Genomic DNA, 9760 nt, shown 5'->3' with positions numbered 1-9760 from the left:
TGTTGAGAGATATAGTTTCCTTCATTTGTCTGTTTGATTTGTAATCCTAAGAAATAGGTTAGTTTTCCCACTAAGCTCATTTCAAACTCTTTTTCCATTAGATTAATAAATTCTTCTAAAAATTCTGAATTTGTTGAGCCAAATATTATGTCATCCACGTATATTTGTGCAATAAATATGTTTGTATTTAATGATTTGACAAACAAGGTTGGGTCAATTTGACCTTGTTTGAATCCTTTAGATGTTAGGTAAGATGTTAGCCTCTCATACCACGCCCTGGGTGCTTGTTTAAGTCCATATAGGGCTTTCTTTAATTTAAAAACATAATTAGGGTGTTCTAAGCTTTCAAAACCAGGAGGCTGACCTACATAAACTTCTTCTCTGATTAGTCCATTAAGAAAGGCAGACTTAACATTCATTTGGTATAGTTTAAATCCCTTATGGGCTGCATAACTTAGTAACATTCTAATGGATTCTAATTTGGCTACTGGGGCATATGTTTCGTCATAGTCAAGTCCTTCAACTTGACTAAATCCTTTGGCAACCAGTCTAGCCTTATTTCTAGTAATTTCCCCAGTTTCACTTAGTTTGTTTCTGAATACCCATTTTGTTTCTATTATTTTCTTATTCTTAGGTGGTGGGACTAGGTCCCAGACCTCATTACGCTCAAATTGGGCTAGTTCTTCTTACATAGCTATAATCCAATCTGGGTCTAGTAGGGATTCATCCACAGTTTTAGGTTCAATTTTTGAAATTAATGAGATTTGACTTAGGTTTCTAAAGGATGATCTGGTTTGAACTCTTAAGTCTGGGTCACCAATTATTTGATCAGTTGGATGATTTGGGTTTACCCTTATTGTTTTAGGAGGTTGATTCTCTTGATGTTGTTCCTCGTCTTCATGATTTAGAGTTTGGTTGGTTTCTGGAACAAACTCTGGGGGTTGTGTAGGTTCTATGTCTTGTTTAGTTTCTTTAAATTTTACATTAGTAGTTTCTTCAATTTTTAAGGTAACTTTATTATAAATTCTGTAGCCTCTACTGTTTAGGGAATATCCTACAAAAATTCCATTTTCAATTTTAGAGGTGAATTTTCCTAAGTGTTCTCTTGTATTTAAGATAAAAACTGGGCACCCAAATACCTTAAAGTATTTTATGTTTGGTTGTTTATTATAAAATATTTCGAAGAAAGTTTTGTTATGAGTTTTATTTATTGTTGTTCTGTTTTGTACATAGCAGGCTGTACTAACGGCTTCTGCCCAAAAGTATTTAGGTAGGTTATACTCATTTAACATTGTTCTAGAAGCTTCAAGTAAGGTTTTATTTTTTCTTTCTATAATTCCATTTTGTTGGGGGGTTTTAGGGCATGAGAACTCATGATGGTAACCGTTTTCTAGACAAAAACTGTTAAAGTTATGATTTTTAAATTCTCCCCCATTGTCACTCCTAATTCTTTTAATTTTGATATCTTTTTCGTTTTCAATCTGTTTGCAAAAATTTGTAAGAATTTCAAAAGTTTCATCTTTATGTTTTAAGAATTTTACCCAAGTAAACCTAGAGTAATCGTCTATAATTACTAAACAGTATAAGTTTCCATTAATGGATTTGACTCCATGGGAGTCAAAAAGATCTAAATGTAGAAGTTCTAAGATTGAGTTAGTTTGTGGTTGATTTGTTTGTTTGTGGGTTGATTTAGTTTGTTTTCCTTGTTGACAAGCATTACATATAGTTGAATCTAAGTTAGGTAACTTCGGTAAGCCTTTTACAAGTCCATTTAGTTTACTTATATTTCTAAAGTTGGTGTGAGACATTCTCCTATACCATAACCAAGTTTCTTCTTTTTGTGTTAAATAGCACTTAATGGAAGAAATGGTTAAGTTGATGACATAGATGTTGTCTTTTCTAAAACCTTTTAGGCTTATGGTAGGATTATCTAGGTGTTTGATTGAGCATTCTGTAGATAGAAACTTGACCTTATACCTAGTATCACACAATTGACTTATACTTAGAAGATTATATTTAAAGTTTTCAATAAGTAAGACATTTGTAATTATAAAATCTAATTTTAATTCAATGTTACCTATACCAATTACCTTGAGCTTGCCGTTGTTTCCAAAGGCAACTGTTCCTAGGCTTTTGTAAGTGAGTTGAGTGAACTTGGTGTGATCTCCAGTCATATGTTTGGAGCAACCACTGTCCAAAATCCACTTGGTTTCCTACAGTAAGTAGGATTTAAAGTTAGTCTTTTGAGCATGCATTAATTTAAGTTTAAAATTAAGTTTAAAATTAATTTAAGTTTTAAAATTAAAATTTTGAAGTTAATTTTAAAATTAATTTAAGTTTTAAAAATTAAAATTTTGAAGTTTATTTTTTAAGTTTTAAAAATTAAATTTTAAAATTAATTTTTTAAGTTTAAAATTAAATTTTGAAATTAATTTAAGTTTTAACATTAAAATTTTGAAGTTAATTTTTTAAGTTTTAAAATTAAATTTTAAAATTAATTTTTAAAAATTTAAAATTAAATTTTGAAATTAATTTAAGTTTTAAAATTAAAATATTGAAAATAATTTAAGTTTTAAAAATTAAAATTTTGAAGTTAATTTTTTAAGTTTAAAATTAATTTAAGTTTTAAAAATTAAAATTTTGAAGTTAATTTTTTAAGTTTAAAATTAAATTTTGAAATTAATTTAAGTTTTAAAATTAAAATATTAAAATTAATTTAAGTTTTAAAAATTAAAATTTTGAAGTTAATTTTTTAAGTTTAAAATTAAATTTTAAAATTAATTTTTTAAGTTTAAAATTAAATTTTGAAATTAATTAAAAAAATTTGAAAATAATTTTTTTTTTAAGTTTAAAATTAAAATTTTAAAATTAATTTTTAAGCCTTATTCATCTCACCCGATCTATATTATCAATCAGGGAATCCTATGGTTTTGTGAGATGAAATTGGTTTGATTACAGAGTTTTGGTTTAACTAGTGTTAGATTCAGACTTAGCTTTGGTTTCCACAAATAGGCATTCTTCGGATAAACTTCTAAGCTTGGTGAGTCACAAGGACATCATTAGAAGTAACCAACCTTTCGAGGTTTTCCGAATAGTCCTATCCACGGAACTTAGTACTAAATCTTGGTCTAACTGGTTAGGATTCGTTTAAGGGTAGCTTCGGTCAGTTCCACTTGGCTAAATGCACCAGATCGAAACCATATCTTTCTAGACATGCGATGCCCAAGTTTCCCTAACGTACTATCATCCAAAAATTTCACCAATACCATGTTTCAAGTTAAACTTGGTCTCTTTTTAACTAATCCTAATTACCCTGCCGGGTTGGTAAATTTTGGGTTACCCTATCGGGTAAGTTAGTTTTGGAGGTGCCAGCTATTCTGGAGCCTCCCCCTGAATTATTGGCCATTAATTTAAGTTTTGATTTTAGGCTTGTGTCGATTCTTTTTATAGTTATAGTTAACTTGGTGATAATTCTGTTTAGATTTTGAATTTGATTTAGGTTTGTATTTTGGATTTTGGTTTGGTTTATTTAATTTTATATAATGTATTTTTTCTTTAGGTATATAATATTGATTAAGTCCTACTTGCGTGGTCAGACACGCTTTCGGAACCCAAGCTAGATTGGTTGACTTGTATTGGGTTATTAATGATTTGAAGGTTTTATTTGAATTCGACTTATATCCTAGTCCAATTTTATTATAACATGCTTTTTTATTATTTAGGATTAAATCTAAATTTTTTGATCTTGTTGTAAATTTTTCTAACATCTCTTTTAAGTTGTTTATTTCATTTTTTAATGATAAATTCTCCTCCTCAAGTGTTAGATCTTGAGTTGGATTTGAATTCTTTAATTGTTCCTTGAGGTTTTGATTTTCCTCAAGAAGTGATTTGTTTTCATTTTCTAATTTAGTTAATTTACTATTTAGACAGGAAATAATTCTAAAAATTTTTTTGTTTAAATTAAAGTATACCTCATTCGGGCCTTCGGAAATGAGTACGGACTCGTGGCTTGTTTCGGGTTCAGACCCGTCGTCATCTTCCGACTCGTTATCTGTTTCGGCTTCGCGGGCCATCAGTGCGAGGTGGCTTTGATGTTTCTGCTCTTCTTCCTCCGATTCGTCCGAGGAGTCGTCCCACGTTGCTTTGAGTGCCTTCTTTTTGGTTGGCTTTGGTTTGTCGAACTTTAGTTTTGGACATTCGTTCTTGTAATGTCCCTTTTTGTTGCATCCGTAGCAAGTCACGTTCTTTTGTTCTGAGGGAGAGCTGATCTTTTGAAGATCCTTTTTGCTGAAGCTCCTCTTTTTCCTGGTGAACATTTTTCTTACCAAGTTCACCAGGTGTTCTTCGTCTTCGGAATCTTGGTCGGAGTCTTCTTCAAGTTCAAGCTTGCCTTTCTTTTCTTTGGAGGAACCTGTAAATAGTGCTATACCTTTCTCAGCTCCGGCATTAGTTTGTTCGTGTAATTCTAATTCACAAAACAGCTCGTCTAATTTTAAGTTAGAAAGATTCTTAGAAATTTTGTAGGCATCCACTATTGATGCCCACAAACTATTACGTGGAAAAGCGTTTAAAGCGTACCTTATTAGGTCTCTGTTCTCCATTTGGTGGCCTATTGCATGAAGCCCGTTGAGGATGTCCTTGATCCTCGCGTGTAGTTGATTCGCTGTTTCTCCTTCCTGCATTTTTATATTAAAGATTTTGTTTAGAAGCAGGTCTCGTTTTGTTACCTTAGCGTCGCTCGTTCCCTCGTGCAGTTCGATCAGCTTGTCCCATAGCTCTTTAGCGTTTTTGTGTGGACCGACTCTGTTCAGTTCTTTTCTTGTCAATCCACACTGTAGAGTGTTGATTGCTTTATTTTCTGTTGATGCTTTTTTCTTGAGATCTGCTGTCCAGTCTTCAGGATCCACTAGATTCCCGGCGTTGTCCACTGGAATTTTGTAAGGTTTCGTAATACTCATCCACTGGTCGAAGTCTGTTTTGAGGTAGACCTCCATGCGCTTCTTCCAGTAAGGGAAGTCGTCCCCGTTGAAGAGTGGAGGTCGCACTGTGCTGAATCCTTCTTGTTGGGACATTCTGTGCACAGGTAAATAACCAAAAAAAATATCCCAAGACTTGGTCTTGGATTAGTAGTGCGGGAAGAAAAAGATAGAAAAAGAAATCTAAATTCGTGTTGAACTAATTTAAATTGATTAGTGAAATATTAAGTTAACGAAACACCAGTTTTTAAAATTAATTATTTAAAAAAAACAAAAACAATTCACCCCCTGTCTGATTGGTGGTTGCACCAAATCAGAGCGGTACCTGCTCTGATACCACTTGTAGGACCGTTAGATTCGATAGAGGGGGGGTGAATAAACGCAGCGGAAAAAGATAAAGTAGACACAAATATTTTTACTTCGTTCGGAGCCTGTGACGACTCCTACTCGAAGGCCCGTGGTCCTTAACCACTTTCGTTGGGCAATCACTAGCAAGTCGAAATATGATTACAGAAAAAGTACAGGAGATGCTAGTAATAATAAAGCAATACCGACAAAGAGAAAATTAAACAAAAACCGGAAGAGCACTTTTGTCGGAGCGTTGTTGACGTCGCACTTGAACGTCGAGCGGCAAGATCGCAGAAGAGTTCTCAAAGTTAATTCTGAAGCTCCTGTCTGGGGCTTCTTTTATATCTGTTCCGGGCGCTGAATCCCTTCCGGCGCGGAGTGTGACGTAACTGCTCAAATCAAGATGCTCTGGCGGCAGGATACCCTCCGGGCGCCCGGACCACCTTGTTCCAGAAAGACTCCTTTTTCCTGCAAAACAAGGTTAGTCCGAGGTAAATATATATCCTGTAAAACAAATGGTTAGCACAATTAAAGTTCAACAGATAGATAAAGAGAGTATGACTTAGATTCCGTCTTTCCGAGACCGAAATCTAGTCACGATCTCGACTTAGACATCCGAAATGGATCTAAGCCGGATCGACGCCTAATGTCCCCTTCCCGGGAACGCGTCCTCACAGTCACTCCCCTCCAGTGACTTACCTCACTTACCTGCCAGACGTCCGGTCAGCCCGTCGACCCGTCTGGACTTCTCGCCAAGCGTCCGGTCAGGCCGTCGACCCGCTTGGACTTCTCGCCAGCTATCCGGTCAGCCCGTCGACCTAGATGGACTTCTTGCCAAGCGTCCGGTCAGCCCGTCGACCCGCTTGGACTTCTCGCCAGCTATCCGGTCAGCCCGTCGACCTAGCTGGACTTTTCCTGCACACTTGATCAAAGTGTCAGACAACAACACAACTAACTTAACCTATTTGTCATTCATCAAAACCTGGGTTAGACCGTTAGTGCTACCCGCACCAACAGAAGTAATATCCCTTAGTTTCCTTGGGATATCCAATGAAATAGCACTTATCGGATTTGGGTCCCAGTTTGTCCGAGACTTGACGTCGAACGTAAGCCTCACAACCCCAAATCCTCATAATAGACACCTGGGCATCTCGCCCAGTCCATATCCTATATGGTGTCTTTATCACAGCCTTGGATGGAACTCGGTTGAGTATAAAGGCTGCCGTGTCTAGAGCATAGCCCCAAAGTGATGTAGGAAGATCTGTGTGACTCATCATAGATCGCACCATATCTAATAAGGTACGATTTGTCCTTTCGGATACACCATTCCACTGTGGTGTTCCAGGAGGAGTGAGTTGGGATAGAATCCCACACTCAGCTAGATAGTCACGAAACTCATGGCTAAGGTATTCACCACCTCGATCTGATCGAAGTATATTGATACTCTTGCCAAGCTGGTTTTATACTTCATTCTTTAATTCTTTGAACTTTTCAAAGGATTCTGACTTATGTGTCATCAAGTACACATAATCATATCTACTGAAGTCATCAGTAAATGTAATGAAGTACCTATAACTGCCTCTGGCAGCGACATTGAAAGGGTCACATACATCACTATGTATAAGACCTAACAAGTCAGTCGCTCTCTCACTGTGTCCACTAAAGGGAGTCTTGGTCATCTTGCCTAGAAGGCATGACTCGCATGTCTCATATGATTCAAATCAAATGAGTCCTGCAAACCATCCTTATGGAGCTGGGATAATCGCTTGTCGTTTATATGACCTAAGCGACAGTGCCAGAGATAGGTTTGGTTCATGTCATTTGACTTGAACATCTTGGTACTTATGTTATAGATAGGGCTCTCAAGGTCTAGAATATAGATTCCGTTCATCAGAGGTGCACTACAATAGAACATATCATTTAAATAAACTGAACAACATTTGTTCTTTATTATAAATGAAAAGCCTTTCTTGTCTAAACAAGAAACTGATATAATGTTCTTAGTCAAAACATGCACATAACAACAATCATCCAACTCTAGTACATGCCCAGAGGGCAGAGATAGAAAATAAGTCCCTACAGCAACAGCAGCAACCCGTGCTCCATTGCTTACGCGTAGGTCCACCTCGCCCTTTGTCAATGCCCTGCTATTTCTCAGTGCCTGCACATTAGTATAAATGTGAGAAGCATATCCGGTATCTAATACCCATGATGAAGAAACAGATAGATTGACTTCTATAACATATATACCTGAAGTGGAAGTCTCACTTCTCTTCTTCTTCAGATCTTCCAGGTATACCTTGCAGTTCCTCTTCCAATGCCCTGTCTGACTGCAGTGGAAGCAAGTAGCATCCTTGGCAAGCCCTCCTTTAGGCTTCAATGCCTTGCCTTTACCTTTGGCTTGGGACTTTCCCTTGCCTTTAGCCTTGCCCTTGCCCTTATGTTTCTGAACCATCAGAACAGAGTTGGGCTTAACCTTCTTAAGGTTGAGCTCAGCAGTTCTCAACATGCTAAGTAGCTCAGGCAGTGGCTTGTCAATTTCGTTCATGTTGTAGTTCATGACAAATTGACCATAGCTCCCTGGCAAAGACTGCAAGATCAGGTCAGTGGCTAGCTCTTGGCCAAGTGGGAATCTCAACCTCTGTAGGTTCTCTATGTACCCAATCATCTTGAGTACATATGGGCCTATGGGAGCCCCATCTGACATCTTGCACTGAAACAGTGCCTTGGAGATCTCGAATCTCTCATGCCTCGCTTGTACTTGATATAGTTGACGAAGATGTTCAATCATATCGTAGGCGCCCATTAACTCGTGTCGCTTCTGAAGCTTTGATTTCATGGTCGCAAGCATGAGACATGACACATCTAATGCATCATCTTGATGCTTCTTGTAAGCATCTCGATCAGCTCGCGTGGCAGTGGCAGGAGGAGCCTCCGGAATGGGCTGCTCCAAAACGTACAGTTTACGTTCCTGAGTGAGAACTATTCTCAGATTCCTGTACCAGTCCAGGAAATTTGCTCCGTTGAGCTTGTCCTTCTCAAGGATAGAATGTAGGAAGAAAGAGTTCGTATTCGACGTCATGGTAATCTACAACAGAATTGAAAGCAGAAAGTAAATATCATATTATTTTTAATCATTTAATTAGGCCTTTAACTAAATGATGCTCCCACTGAATTCTATAATTCAAGTGGGACAAGATCTACATCATACTATGCCTTGAGTTAGCTTTGGCTAAATCGCCCAAGACTTAGTATGATCGGTAGGTAACGATTACCAATTACATCTCTATGCAACTCTTGTTTATAGGATCATTATCCGCAGTTATATTAATACTTGAGTTAGCTTTGGCTAATACGCCCAAGAATTAATATAAATGTGATTTATGTCCTATCTTTCCAACCGTTGGAAGAATGCCTATAGTTGTACTCGATTCAACCGAGTTAACTAGTTACTCAATCTAATTGAGTTGTACTCACCCAAGCGTTGATAGGCGGGACCAAGATTGTCCCTCCGTACCCTACCAAGATAATATGTGTTGCTCTGCTTTGGCAGATTCAACAACACATGTGATCAAGGTAGTGATAGGTATCACGACATGGTAGGCATTTGAGTTGACGCGATTGAGATCTAATCTAATCGATAGGGTGCATCTTGTACACGATTTAGATCTAATCTAATCGTTAAGGCGCTAATTAATTACTATATTACTAGCATGCATCACATACAAACACAAGCAATTAATTAAATATTTTGTGATTAGTCATGACCCTACTACGATCTTCTCAAGCCAATGAGAAGATCGGATGGTCAACCTAAGGTCAACATCTTCTCAAGCTCCTCCCTTTGACCACCTTGTGTTGCTCGCGCCCTCCTCGTAACTCCGTCTCGAGTGGACCTTCCACCGCTCCAATTTTGTACATTACAATGGTGAAACTCGAGTTACATTCGAGTCTAAACTAATTTACAACAAGAATAAATAAAGAGAAAGGTACGACGTGCAGGTTGCGTATCAAATACAGTACACACAACACAGAAAATGGCATGCAGGTCATATTATGAATTACAACACAATCAGTCCAATCAAATTGGGTCTTTGGGCCATGACCATCACAAAAATAATAGATAATTCAAAATTATGTAATTTCCATAATTTTCTGTAATTTTTTCTACAATTTTTAAAAATTTTATGAGTAAAAATTCCCGGCGGTCCCGTTTAGCGTTTTCGGGCGCAATCATGGAACAAAGCCCCTTGCGAGGTTAGGGGAAGTACCCCTACTCACGATATAACCATCACAAGTAGTTCCTAAGCGATCCTATAGCGTCTTAGCCCGCTGTCCCAAAATGATTTGGGGCTAAACCTTGCCGTTTCGGAAAGGTTTTCTCGGTAGTCGAAGCCTACAAGTGTATAAACACTTGTGCTTCGCTTCTACGAGAA

This window comes from Zingiber officinale, chromosome 4A (genome assembly GCF_018446385.1).
Source record: "Zingiber officinale cultivar Zhangliang chromosome 4A, Zo_v1.1, whole genome shotgun sequence".
NCBI classification, from domain to species: domain Eukaryota; kingdom Viridiplantae; phylum Streptophyta; class Magnoliopsida; order Zingiberales; family Zingiberaceae; genus Zingiber; species Zingiber officinale.
The sequence above is the reverse complement of the archived record's forward strand: the minus strand, read 5'-3'. Positions refer to the sequence as shown.